At 46.6% G+C, this 12117-nt stretch overlaps 1 protein-coding gene across 1 annotated transcript in view; it reads left to right on the plus strand.

Moving 5' to 3' along the window:
- The window catches only part of gatad2b (GATA zinc finger domain containing 2B), a 25025-nt gene continuing 12908 nt past the window's right edge, over nucleotides 1-12117 (plus strand). The window contains exon 1 of the mRNA XM_047018924.1: nucleotides 1-143. The gene's annotated coding sequence lies outside the window, so the exon portion shown is untranslated. The remainder of the gene's footprint in view (nucleotides 144-12117) is intronic.

Below are 12117 nucleotides of genomic sequence, written 5' to 3' on the forward strand. Positions count from 1 at the left end.
GGATGAGCGCTTGTCGAGGCCCAATCAGCGCTTTTGTGTTGCCTGCCGGTGCCGGGACTGGTCGTGAGGAGCTACTGCAGCGCTTTAGGATCGTAAAGTGAACCCGGGAGCTCGAGGAACCTGAAGGGGTAGAGGCGAGTCAGGTGAGTCCGAGGATATGGATGAGGCCTATTAAAAAATCGGTAGTAATTTTGAAATTACAGCGGCGGGATTTAGATTCAATGGGATGGCGGACCGAACCCTCAGAGTTGTTAAGTTAAATCCGTCCAAGGTTATCAGGGTGGCATGATAAATAGTTTAAAGTAAGACAATGGCAAAGCTATGATTTATATATTGATGCAAGCTGATTTGCCAGCGATCAAGAGCTATGGGTTCAAAGTGGTTAATCAAATTTGAAAGGTCTGGAATCCTTGTGGATCACTTGTGGATACAATATAGCATATCCTGCTGTGCGTTACTGATAACATTTTGTTAACATGAAAGTTAAGGAAATATGAATAACGCGCTGTAGTGTTAAGGTTGTAGCTAATATCTGAAATCCGGTTCATTGTTTCATCTCGAGTCTCTAGGGGTTAACTCAGATTGGCGGAGAAAGCCCTGCGTGAGCTTGTATATGTGCGAGCTGGCTACAGTAACGGTGCTTGGGCACACGAGCGAATCCGCTCAAATGTATCCAATTGTTTACCCTTTTAAAGACCCTTTGTAAAAAGTACAAGCATGTTTATGACAAAAAGGTTGTAGTAATTGTGGCTGTACGAGTGAAAGTCGTGGCTTCTCTTGAACCATTTGGAGGACACGGAGAGTCGGCTAGTGTGCACTGTAGCTGATGGCTGTACAATTAGAAAAAATAAAAAAAATCCGAAAATGCATCAGCCATTTACGTAAGAGAGGACGTTCTCTCAACTAGTTCCATATGCACGCAAATGGCTGCCTGACGCCTGACATTCGTGGACCATAATTAATTCTAATGTGGGTAGCCTGCATTGATTGTAAGCCTCCATGGTGGTTCTAGTGATAGTAGATTTGCAGAGACGGATCAATAGTTAATATGGCCCGACTGTTATTCTCGGTATGGCAGACACCTCAGTAGACAGTGGCTGATAGCCTTTATAAGATTGGAAGTTTTTGATTATTTCATACTTGTTTGATCACCCCTTAGTTGGTGTTTCTATCTGTATCTTGAATGAGCATTTTTTCAATAAATGTTGGTATTGGGTTCCATGCTTGATGATACATTGTCATTGTAAGATATTTGATAGTGATCTTCTCTGTTAATCAATCTTTCCTAAAATAAACAACCCACTTACAAAGTATCTGGTGTGAAGTAGTTCTACACAGTTAACACCATCAGCAGGAGGTACAGTTTCAGGTTCAAAGTAGAGGCTATAGTTACAGTTCTCTAAAAGTTCCAACTGTTGGTCCAGCACTTCTATTTTAAGGTTTCATTGCCAAAAAACACTCATGGTGTTGGAACATGAGGTTTAAAAAGGCAATATCTGCCTAGATTAATCAACTTTCTCCTCTAAACCTCACAGATTCAGACAATACTAGACCAACCCCCCCAAAACACTGTCAAAATGTGTCTAACTCTATGAATGACTGTTTGCAGTGCCTATGAATGGGGGTCCCTGGTGTTGGAACTGTGTGAATGAACTGCTTTGCCCTTTCAGTGCTGGATATAAGGAAAGCCTTGGTCATATCTCCCACTTTCAGCAGGCTTCCCCTCCAAGTACACGACTTTATGGCCAAACCACTCTGGTGGCTACCGAGCAAATAACTCCCCCCAATTCCTCAAAAGAACTTGTGATAATGTGGTCTACATAACAATATGATTGACAGCATGGATTCATATTATTAGAAGTCAATCTTGGGGATCAATCAAATACATTCAAAGTTCTTCAGGGCTCCATATTTGTCATTAATTGATCCTTTCCCCCCTCTTAAACACAATCGATGAGCTTCAGCACACTGGCATTGCCTGGGAAGGGATTTCACAGTGGACGCACACTTTAATTTCCATGGTGCGGTGCCACCTTATCGCTAGTAGCTGCCTGGAGTGGCAAAAACCCACAAGACCCCTGTCACTCATCATCCTGCGTGACTGAAAAAACCCTGTGCCAGGATGCAACCTCAATAAACCTCCCAATCCATTTCCATTATGTATGAGATTTGTTCCACAAAGGCTGGTCCCACTATCGACATGATTCTCTTGGTCAACGTGCGGATGGGTTGGGTTTCTACGCTGTAGGTGCAGCATCTGGTGCAGGTTTTGTCAGCGGTGGTCCTGGGTTATGGGGCACTTATGTAGATGCATCTAGAAGGACCCTTTGGGGTTAGGGTTAGTGTACTGATCTTAGGTGAAGCCTCCTTGCCTTGTGGAACTGTAACCACATTTCCAAATTGGTTCTATACAAAGGCTATATAGTGCACCCAGCATTTTACTCCCAACATACTAACTGGTCAGGGAGCCAGACCCGAGCCATTATTCATGATCATTTTGTTATATTGATGTCAGAACATGTGTAGGATGCTGTTTGCAGAGTTTCCTGCTGAGTGCAACCACGTGTATTCCCCATTTCTTCCCAATATCAGTATCCTATAAAAATGTACTTTCACTTACTGGTCTATACCTACTTGAAATGAAGACATAAACACATTCTGTGAGAGGACAGATAAATCAGTATAATTAGCTCTTAATCAGGAAAATTAAGTTTGTTTAAGAATCCGCCCAAGTGAATACCCTTTTGAGTGGGAGTCTTGTCTGCAACTCACGTGGTGCTAATTGATATGTGTGATGTTAATGAATGCGTGTGAAGTGTAGCGATAAACAAGGGATTCATCTCGAATAGTAATGTGTCTAAGAGGAAACAAGAGCGAGTAAAATGCATCCCCGCGTCTCCAATTATTCTCAGACATATCTGTTCTAGAATATGTTACCAGCAGTACCTCTGTAGACCCATACTCCGGTTGTGCGCATTACGGCCAACTAGACCGGAGATCATTGCAGAATGTAAGGTTTTAGGTTTACGTTCCCACTAAAGTACAGCATGTGAAAGGTCAGCGCAGCCTGGGACAATGAATGCTTTCACTGTCCACATCAGGAACACAACTAACCTGAAGGTAACTTGCCTCACTGGCGTTCACCTATTTGCACAAAAGCTTGTGTCATGGATTAACCCTTTATCTGAAACGGGGCCGTCAGATGTGTCGTCAGAAGCAAATCTTGGCTCAAAAGGAGAGTCCCAAGGATGGAAAAATATGTATCTATATCGATATATAGATACAAAATGTTACATTGAACTTCACCCACTGATCGAATGAAATATAGCACTGCCATGTTTTGCCATCCTTGGAATATTTCATAAAGCACTGCCATATATTTATTTATATATATATATATATATATATACAATTTCAGCCTGTATTTGATATAAGAAGGAAACTAACAGTCCCTCATGTTACTAGGCACGTTACTCAGGTATCACAATTATGCTAATGGTTTAAATTTATTGAGGACAGAATGTTTACAGATCACCTGATTGCCCCTGGAATCTTTTTTTTTCTTCTTCACTGCCTACAGCCATGGAGGGTATTAATTGAATTCATTAGCAGCCGAAGACTTAATTGGTTCATAAATGGATAAAGTGAACCTGGCTGGTGTGTATTTGGTGTTGCGGCCTTGTTAACACCTGAATGGGGAGGCTGTGTTCTGTGGGCTTCACGCAAGGCTGATTAAACCCCACGCAGAAACAATCAGCCCAGATGAATGGCTCCCTGTGAAGTTTAATTAGAGGGCCTCCCCAATGTTTCAGCTCGATAAGCCACAGCGGGAAACGCCACAGAGCACAGCCCAAGACGACAACAGCAGCGTCTGAGGACGACGCACGCTTGCGGAGCTGTAGGATTGGATAGACACAGCACATGGCCGCCGAGCATCGACAGTTTCCTGGCTGACATATTGCTCCCGTCACACAAAGAGAGGCCCTATTAAATGTGGCGTTTCTTCTAGACGCCTTGTGTACAAGCCCCTGGGTCTGAATGCCACTACATTCTCCTGAGGTTAAACCTCACGTTGTTGTGTGAGGGACCGTGAAGGTTAAAGGCATCGAGCACCTTAGTTGCTTAATTGGCACTTTTGATTTGGAAGAGTAACTTTGCATCCCAGTCAGCGGCCCCCAGGTGCCCATGTCTTTGTCTTCCTCTGTTGCTTTCTCAACATCCTGTCAGTTCTATTGGAACTGACAAAGAAAGGAAAGAATGTCCTGCAAGAATCAGGACAAGACCTTCGATTAAAAGGAATGAAAAGGAATTGTTGAGGAAGTAAAATAGAAAAGAAAAGTTTCTTGTTTTCTTTCTCCCCTTCTTCATCTTGTATACATTGAGGCTTAACCGGAAGGTAGATCATCCAAATGGACCTCTGCATTGGTCAATCCTCTATGGACTACGTCCAGAGGTTGTCATAGAGATGCCCTACAAAAAGTATATTTCTTAACGAGTCGTGACTCATGTTCAGCCACAATCCGCCATCTATCATTGGACACCACCCCCCGGATCACCTTAAACCTTTTAATAGAGAGTGCATCCTGGCAGGGTTTTGGTCTGCTCACCTCCTATGACCTCTTTTGTCCTATCTTGAACCCAGCTTCAGTGTATCCCCTGATCCGTTTCAAACCACCTGGGTTTTGTGTTCCCAAGGGAGAATGTCCTATCATCCGTGGATGTGTGTCACCCCGCACACCGCACAATGTTTGAGGCTGCTGCTGTTGGAAACCATAGAGACTGAACTCCCAGCATGGTCACGTAGAAAACCTAGAACAACAAAAGAAGCAAAGCAATCGAAACGTACATCGCGCTGTGAACCGGTCTTATTCTGGGTTGGGTTTGCGAGGTGTAAGGTTTTTGTTATTCGAAAACTCGAAGATCCCATTTGGATGGTTATTCAACTGTCGCATGAGTCATCAGATTTGTAATTTTTTAATTGGGACTCATACGCCCTCTGCGTAAGCAGGACTCCATCTAAGACCAGAGGGGTAAAAACGGTCCTTTGTAGTTTTGCAGGAGAACTGCTCCCTTCACCTGGGCTCCTGCACCGGTGGTTTACTCCCCCCCCCCCACGCTCCAGCATGTGAGCATGTGTATGCACTGGAACAGATTGCTATTTGGTCCCTTGAGATCGTTCCTCATCCAGGTCCTTAAAGGCAAGAGTCTCCCGTCCGTCATGAAAGAAACCACGGCTGCCTGCTCCAAAAGGAAGCCTTTGTGTCCGCAGGTCTCTGTGTTCGTTGGTGCAGTGGCGTTGTCCGCCCAGAGGGCCACAGCCCCATGATGAGCCAGATGGATTCAGATTCTTTTATGTTCTTCCCTATTTCTTTTTTTGGGGGGGTCTTTGCCCTTCTTCTGATGTGACTTCACCTGCATATATATTTTTTTTCATGTCTTAATTTGTGTGTGTGTATGTGTGCAGGCTACATGGTCATTACTCTAAGGTGGAGATGGGTGTCTTTACTGATGTTATCTACACTTGATAAAGCATCCTATCTCTTAACAGGACTAGTCGTGCAATTCAAGGGTTGGTACCCATGGGGATTAGTATGGGTAACATCTGTCAGATTGTGTTTGTCCAAAAATGCCTGTGTGTGTGTGTGTGTCCCTTGTTGTGTGTGTGTGTCCCTTGTTGTGTGTGTTTGGAGTAGCTGTGTTCGACGTCATTACTCCGTTCCCCTGTTTTCTGTTCTTTCATTTTGTGCAGGACATCGATACCCTCGCTGCCCTATTCCACCCCATTTTAAAATCTCCCTGCTACCTCAGTCTCTCCAGATGGCTCAAGTTCCAGAGTTTTCTTTTCCTTTTTTTTTGTTTTTGTTTAAACAACGTATGCCCCACCCTGTGGTCTGAAGTTCTGCAATGAGCCTTTTTGTCAAGGTGCCAGGTTTTAGAATCAGCGTCTCACAAGAAGTAGATTTTCCTCTTTTCTGCCCCGAAAGCACAGGGGCTTCTTGCCCCTCCCCCTCCCTCTCCTTTTCTCGCCCTCTCTCTCTCTCCATCCCAGTGTTCGTGTGACGTCCTGACCACTAACGGCTACATATTAAGAGATAATTCCATACCCTGAGGTTACAAACCGGCTTAGACTGGCTTTCTTGCATTTTGACTGAGCCGGGTACCCTTGTTAAAAAAAGAGAGAGACAGAGAGAGAACACCATTGTGACTGCTTTTTTAAAGGGCTAGGAGAGTCATTTACATCCGACTGACGTGAAGTCATGGTACTGTCTGTCCACGTCTGATAAGTGAACATGCATACCGACAAATGTCAATTCAGAGTGTAATCGTAAATGGATTCATCTGAATTAATCGTTCACAATGATTCATTAAGGAAAGGTCACAGGGTGCGTGTGTGTGGGGGGGTAATTAGTAATTAATTAGTAACTTCCCATTTCATGCATATGCTTGCAGAGAAAAATTCGTATTTCACACCTGTAGTTGACAGGACGTTTGGTCGACTTTACTCTTTACCCTGTCCAAAGGTATCAGTGACGTGGTGTCTTTCAAAGCTTGATGGCAGGAACACTGCTTGAAAGGAACCAGCATGCATCAATGCCTTTTTAAGAAAGAGAAAAACACTGGATACCATCTCTGCTGACCGGCCATGAGGCTGTATATTGGTGTGGATTTTATTCGCTGTCTCTCAGCTCTGAACCTCAGTCGAACTTCAATCATCTCCTATACCACACACATTGACATGAGTAGGAAGTGACAAATGGGAATGTGTGTAGGGCTATGATACGGCTTTGGCGCCCAATGGCTGCAGCGGTGAGTGCAGACATTGAAGAAGCGTTGGTCTGAAACCCTGGCGCAGACTCGTCCTCCCCCCGCCGCTCGCTCCGCCCCGGTCCCTCAAGGCCACTGTCCAAGTCTACCATGTCAGTCAGCTCCTCGGGGTTTGCCTTTTTCGCTCCACTCTTTGTCTTCAACTTCACACGCTCCCACCCCCTCGACACACACACACACATACATCCACACACACACACTTCCTCCCCTTTGCCCCCCTACCAATGCCCACCTCCCTCCCCCTATCTCCCCTGCCTCCTCCCCAACCACCCCTCCCTCGGGCGACAGCAGAACAGGAATTGATTAGTGGCACGGCTTAAAAATAGACGGGTCGGTTGTCATGGCAACGACCACAATGAGCTGTTGTCTTGTTTAATGAAGACCAGGGCTTTGAACGTGTTGTGGCTATGCAGTAGGATACAGTGCTCGTGTTAAGGTGTCTTACGGATGTGTGGGTGTGTTCGCTTCAAGTAAGAGTGTGTGTGGTTGTGTACTGAGATGCTTGCTTGTTGTTGCTTTGGAGACGGACTTGCTGTGTTGCAGTCCAGCTCTTGATAGGCTTACCCAACCTTAGGGTCGACACAGACTGAAAACAAAAATCTGAAGTGGGATGATGCTATGCATCCATCCCCATGTCCCAGCAGCAAGACTCACTATTGGCTCAGAACTTACCATCCTGTTACCCATAACTCCTGAGCAGTTCAAGCCAACCAATTACAACTCTGTTGCCATGGGCGCCATCCGCCTAATTGGCCTCATTAGTGTCAGAAACTAGCCGTATGCAAATTCTGGTCATATTCCCAGCAGCTCCTCCATCTGAGTAATATACAGCAGGTCTGCCAGTGTGTGGGTTGATCAGGATGTAGGTCCAATTAGTAAATTAACCAATGAGCTTAGTTGTTGCCCTTGTGCCCAGACCTCCCATTTGCATTCTCAAATTGCTGTGCAATGTTTTTGTGTTCCCAGACATCTTCAGCTGTATTTAAACCACAGTAATGGGAATGACCTCACATTACCTTTCTGTTTATTAACTGAAAAAGTAGAAAGTCTGTTGTGTAGCGTCAATCTGTAATTATTAGGAATAGATACCTAATTTTAAATGATGCTGCTGAGGAGTATGACAGTGATTTCTTCTTTCTCAGATATAAAGACTACCTCTGCAGACAAAGCATTTGAAATCTGGTTACGGAATTTAGCCCCATGCCGTTTCATGTTGGCTGTTTTAAAAGTAGTTGTGTGGTGTTTTAGACTTCTCCCTCGAAACGTATTCTTCATGATAACAATTGATGTTGGCAAAGAAAGGAACACATGTTTGGTGTTTTAAATCAAAATTGGTCCCGCTCAACCCTTTTGATATTATCACTTTGACAAATAATGGCCTCCTCTAGCCATAAGCTATATACGGTACTTTCTCGTATGATGGATGCATCATCTGCAAATTCGATTAAAATAAAGAGATTTTATCGTGCTCAAACCCAGAGAACAGAAGTGCGATCCTTGCGTTCCCCAGTGGCTGTGCATCCTCTTCAGTTTGGTCACCTGCTACACATCTCTTACGGCGTTCTAAATACACAACCCGGCATGAGATCATGAAAGTGGTGTCTGTTGGAGGAACGTCCATGTGCCTTCGGGGACGTGACACTCTTACTGGTGCGTCGTCGCCTGTGAACGCACACCTCAGCCCCGCAGGACGGCTCCACTTATCTCCTCGGGTTGGTGATGCTGTGGTGACCTTCATCTCCCCGCGGGGTTACGAAACTCTTGGAAATCTGGACTTTGTCCCCTTTGTGCGGAGAGTTGGTCCTGATGGGAGAGAACTCAGAAGCCCTGGAATTGAAACAAAGTTTGGCGATTGTCGAAGTCACGAATGACCTGTGGAAGTCAAAGGTTTCTGATAGCCAAGGTCAAGGACGTCATTCTGCCACAAACCAATTAAACATAATTTGACAAAAATGTACATCTTACGTTTCGCTGAGGAGCATAAGTCATAACACTATTCATACATTTGTATTTGGCACAACCGTATCAGTGTCTACTGTCACCTTATCCTCCTGTGAAACTTGAGATTGGGCGCCCGTTTATGGCCGAGCGAACTCACTGCAAGTCCCTCACACTTTAGTCTGAGAGATCATACGTTTGAAACCATCCATGATTTTTCGAAACACACATTGCGTGTAGTGTTCTGTATAAAGAGGGGCAATTTCTCGAGCAAGTCTCTGATCCTACATTTGAAGTCTTGCATTGTGTTCTGTGGACATAGTACATGTAACGGCTGTGTACATCGAATCAATCACTTTAGTGAGCAAACCGATACCGGTCAAATGGTAGGCCTAACATTTGGAGCCCACCCAAAGCACAGACAAGGCCAGTGGGAGAGGGTGATCTGATATGTTCCAGAACTATTCTGAACCCAGCAGGCGCTTCCTATCCCCAGACGTCATCAATGCTCACCCCGTCTGAACCCTTGACCAGCTTTGGCTGTAGGAAGTCCAATCTGGTTCACTGCCTGAAAGCTCAATAGTGCCAACTCCCAAAAAACATTCTTGACCTGTATGGGGGGAATGATAATAACCTATGATATTTGCGGGGTGAAAGAGGGGAATTGATTCAATTGATCGCGTAGTCACCCCACAAGGGTGAGCGTTCACCAAGGTTATGAAAAGGCGGCCATTTTGTGGCCGCAACGTTGGTTTGACACCAGCTGCGGTGAGAAGGAGAAGGATTAATTGAGCCAATAGAGCTGGTGGGTCACAAGAGGAGCTGGGTGAGTAGACACACAGATTTGGGAGTTTGGCCAGGATGGCGGGATGGAGACGAAGGGGACGGCTCATGGGGCATCCCCCTGCTCCTTTGCGATAAGCCGGACACCAGCAGACATCTCGAATCGTAAAGAAAAACGAAAAACATTTTAAATTGGAATTGTTAGTTCCATGTGAAGTCGAGTCAAGGAGCGGACCCTTATTTTGTTAACGTCTTGTGGTGCTGTTGAGGTCCAGGTCTCCAGTCCTTCTGATAAAAGCACGCGGTCGGTGGCTCCACTGAAAGGCCGGGAGGTGCAGAGTGGTGAGTTGCATCAGCCAAATGAATTGTCATGACGCAGATCATGCGTGAAATGAGCTGCGGATTCCAGCGTGTGGTTGCAAATGGTCTTATTACTATTCCCCCCCCCCAACCCCTCCACCCCTATCTTCTGGCATTTGTCCTGTGTGGTAAACTATCTCAAACTGTTTCGTCCGGATCAAAGGGAGGGCTTCGATGGCCTGTATGCGTGTACATGAAGGCATCTGTGGTAGGCGATTTTCTGTTTATTGTTTTTGGGGGAGGGTTAGGGGGTGCAAAGGAAGAGGAGGACATTTTTGCGTGTGCTCTGATGTGATCGACAGGCAGCCGTGGCGTGTTCATAAAGAAAATGGTGTGTGGGTGGGGGGATGGGCAGAGGGGGAATTAAGGGTTGGCATTATGACAGGGTAGCGTGTCAGGAGAGGGCTGTCGTCCTTTTCCTGCTCTCTCAATCTCTTCCCCCCCCCCCCCTCCCCCTTCCTTCCTCACCCTCACGCCACACATAGCCACACGCACACACGATAGCGCATAGTCGTACGCACGCATATACACGCTACCGTTACCGTCACAAACGCACTTTTTACGCAAAACCGGACCCATATAAATGCGTCAATGAAAAAATAAAAATAAAATGAAGCCGTCAGCTGTCAGTACCTTAAAGGGGCCCTAGAAAAGCGTATGTTTATTTTTACATCGAGGGAGGGGAAAAAAAGAGGCATACTTTTTTGGGTAATGGGGGGAGGGGTACAGGAGGTGGGAGGGGTCGTTTATGCACTTCTTTGTGGTGTGGCACAGCTGTAGTAGAATGCCGGAGAAGGGGAGGAGCAGTGGGGGGGCGACGAGGCGGCGGTGGGGGGGGGCGTACAAAAGACCGTCTTATGCTGGCATGGCCTCTTAAATCTCAGTGGTGGTTTTTTTGGGGGGTGGGAGAGGGGTGGGGGGTTAGAGGCCCCCCTTTTCTTGCCCCTTCGTCCCTTACTGTCCCTTGGATCCCGACGCTACTTGTAACAATTTACAATCCGAGTGCGTCTGGGTGTAGGGCAGCATTGCTGTGGAATCCCTGAGTATCAACGGTGGCACGATGTTCGGAACTCTGCCCAGGGTGGGTGAGGAGGGGGCTGGGTGGGGGCGGGGTCTGGTTGAGGAAAATAGTGATTTAAGTTCAAGTAGGATATGGCAGTATTCCCTCCCTCCCCCCCCCCCCCTTTCCCTACACCTTTATTTCTCTATCTCTGGCTTTTTCTGTCTTCCCCCACTCTCAACATCCCTCTCTGTCTTCATGTCCCAGAGCTGCTGCTGTGGTGCCTGGCACAGTGCCCAAAGCCGTGAGTCTGTCATGGAGTGTGCGTGTGCAGATTTCTGTGAAAGGAGGGTTGTGGGAGGGAGAGAGGGAGAGAGGGAGGGTGGGTGGAGGTAGGAGGGAGTGGGGGGTGTAGGGAGGAGAGGGGTTGAAGAGAAATAGTCTGGCTTGTGTAGCAGCTGACTGAAACAGTCTTTATATTATGTAAAGGCGGACGGGGTAGCAGTGGGGGGTGGGGTGGGTGTCAGAGGGGCGTAGGAGGGGTTGGGGGGGGGGCGGATACAGTGACTGACGCGCACCACAGCGCCAGCTCTGATTGGCCGGCCGAGGCCATTGTTGGCTGTGCGCGTGGCCGTGCTCCCTTTTCTCTCTGGCTCTCATTAGAGGTGGGACGCTTGCCTTGAAGGTTGCAGGGGTGTCTCTTTCTTTTCACGGAACGGAGAGCGTGCGCTCGCTGCAGTCATCCCGACGAGGCGCAGCAGCGTTTAGAGGCGTGCTTATCTGCAGGCCCATGGAAGGTTCTCTCATTGAGGGGTGTTATGTTATCATGGAGATTCTTCAATGTTAACGAGACCGCTCGAGATATCGAGACGATAATATTGAGATGTAGCAAAATGACGGGCTGGAAATAGATTAAAATGTGCCAGCAAGAGTTAGATAATATGAGAGATGAGGGGAAACGATAGACCGACACCACTAGGAATAATCCGTTAATAGGGAAGTGATTAAGCGATAAAGGGGCCATTTAAATCTCTTAGAATTCCAGTAGCGCATGCTCATGCTGCTACATGACATTATGCTGAGTTAGAGCGAGTCCGACGGGCTTCATTAATTGTCGGTCGGTCACCACACGTGGTTCAGGTGAGCTGTTTTTTGATGGCTCAGCTTTTCCAAAAGTGTGTCGGAAGTGGAGAAAAGAACCACAACACCGC

This window comes from Hypomesus transpacificus, chromosome 4, assembly GCF_021917145.1.
Source record: "Hypomesus transpacificus isolate Combined female chromosome 4, fHypTra1, whole genome shotgun sequence".
Classification (NCBI taxonomy): domain Eukaryota; kingdom Metazoa; phylum Chordata; class Actinopteri; order Osmeriformes; family Osmeridae; genus Hypomesus; species Hypomesus transpacificus.